A 2,729-nucleotide genomic window follows, 5' to 3' on the forward strand; every position below is an offset into this window, starting at 1 on the left:
TCAAACATGGAGTGTTAATTGCAAGAAGGGAAAGAATACAAAAACTGGTTGTTGAAGGTGACTCGAACTTGGGGATAGATACTTTAAAAAAGCTACAACAAGGAACACACTCGGAAAAAATAAGCAAGAGTTGGAGAACAATGAGGTTAGTTCAGGAAATATGAGATATCATCCATGACATAGCATACCTCATCCTGATACATGTACGCCACTCAAGGAATGTTGTAGCCGATTTTCTATCAAACTGGGGACGCAGCAACCCGGGAAAGAATTTGGACATCTTCGAGAATGGGACAAACCAGGCAGAAGGAATGGAGGCTCTAATGGAGATTTTGGGAAAAGATATGGACGAAAGTCAGGGACCCCGATTGGGGTGCGATGGGATGTGAGACCCATGCGTGGATCATTGCCATGCATAAAGTGATGGGGAGTAGGGTAGGTGGGAAGCCCACCCAACATCCCCACATGTGTAAGTCAATAAAGATCTGGAGAGATTGGCAACAAGTGGCAATCACATTGGGAAGAAAAACGACAAAGGAGGGAATAAAAGTGAAAAAGGTGGTGAGGGTCGTTATTGTATGCATGAATGGTCTATGGTGGAGCTTGCCTGCGGGGTTAGAGATCGATATCAGGGTGGTGTAATTCACCTGCAAGAGTAGAGACCGGTGCCATCAGCACGGTGACGCCAGTAGAGATTCAACCAGACAAGGTCATTGGTACGTATTTCAAGCCTTCTTTGTTCTGGAAATAGAGACTATGCTATAAGAAAGGAGGCTAGATTGGCAAGGATGGGTGATGTTTCCGCATGTTTCTGGTAGAATTTGGTTGAGTTTACTACTTTTGAAGTTCGAAATTTCAATTTCAGGGTTATATGACAATTTGTTGGCTCAAAGGGGCATGCATGGAGGGTTTGGGTCTGCTCTCGACATTCGGGTTGCAAATTTTTTTCTTGCACCCTTTAAATCTAGGTGTCTGAGACCTAGATGAGACTGAGGCAGTTCTGAGAGCCTATGATTGGCTAGAAAATTTCTGGGCCAGAGAAGAAAGAATGGGGAGTCTAGGGTTCATATTACCAGTATGTTTGTTCAATTTGTTATAGTTTGATCTTCGGGTAAACTTCTGGTCCAACAGGGTAGGAATTGGGAGTTGAGGCCCCCAAAAAACTGGTGTGTCTGGAAATTCTGCCATAGCTCGGTCTCCCAAAAACCCTTGGCCCATTGGGGCATGAATGGGGATTTGAGGGACCTTAATACCTGTGCGTCTGCCAATTCCGTTATGATGTGGTTTAATTCTTGGAGCTAGAGGGCTGGGTGGGCCTTAGGTAGAATAAAGAGACGATGGGAGGGAATGCAGTCAAGTTTGGGCAAACCCTTTACCAGTATGTCCATCAATACCATTATGGTCGTGCCTTCCGACAATTTTCTAGTTCAGAGGGGAATGAATGGGGAGTCAAGGTCACCAAACACCGAGGAGTCCGTTAATTTAGCCAAGGTCTGGTCTCCAAACAAAACCCTAGCCAAAAGGGGCATGAACCTTAAAGTATCCCAATACCTATGCGTTTGTCAATTCTGTTATGGCAGGACTTAATTCTTGGAGCCAGAGGAGTGGATGGACGTGGGGGAGAATGGAGACTTAGAGGGAGGGAATTCACCTAATTCTGGGCACCGAGAGAATGAAGGCAAATGATGAGGGGGTTGGGGGGAAATTGGGTTTCACTCCTCAGACCAGGAAACACGACACAATAACTACATTCCATAAGGAATGGATGGATGGAAATACCGACATTTGGATGTTTGTTTTTAATTCTTCTGCATATATTACTCTTTTAGGTCTGTCTAAATTACTTCTCCCTCCGACTTTGACACTTCTACGCCGTGCCAAGGCAAGAGCTCGAGAGGTTCCGCGGTTAAAGAAAATTCTGGTTGAAGGCAATATGGTGAAGGCAGAGGTGGGGCCGAGGAAAAGAGGGTGCTACCACAATTGTAACAAAACAACAACAAAGGGAAAACGCCGCTGGCCTTGACTAGCAAGACCCAGTGGAAGAGAGGCAGGAAAACCGAGAGATCCAGGTAGGAGAACTTGTAAAACCTCATGCATGCTTACAATGGGGGAACCCCAACACAGGTGAAGTCCCTAATTTTTTCGTGGGAAGCAGAATTGAACGCCAAGGCTGTGGTAGAGTCGCCTCCAACAAGGGATTGGGAACCCCTGATTCTGGACCCTAGACACACCAGAGGTAGGAAAACTCTCTTCAAACATTCAGTCCAAATCCACTAGGTCATGAAGAATTTATTGGCAAAAGTAAAGACAACTACCAAGAATTTGGCGGATTCGTTGCAAACCCAACAAGAGGGGCCTGACCTAAAATATATTCAGCAAGAGATCCAAGCAATACATGTGCAACAGTTCCTCCAAAATCTCTACCTTAGCCACATGGAAAAACAACTACAAAGCCTGCAACAGAACGAAATGTCAGGGTCGAGTGCAAAGGACCCGTCTCCCATAGAATAGTTAGATGATTGTGTATAGAAGTTATGAACCTCCTCAAAGCTTTTTGATGTTTTTGTCACAATGAGATGGTCGGATAACATTTACATTGTTAGTAGTAAGTTTAAAAATATAGTAGACATAGTAGCTTATATAGGCTAGATGGACATGCTCAAATTGTTATGTTTTGGATGGCATATGATGTTGATCGGTGGCCAACAAACCTGGTTTCCTTCGGGCAG

Source organism: Pinus tabuliformis, chromosome Q, assembly GCF_031772625.1.
Source record: "Pinus tabuliformis cultivar Carrire ecotype Pingquan chromosome Q, CPIR1, whole genome shotgun sequence".
Classification (NCBI taxonomy): domain Eukaryota; kingdom Viridiplantae; phylum Streptophyta; class Pinopsida; order Pinales; family Pinaceae; genus Pinus; species Pinus tabuliformis.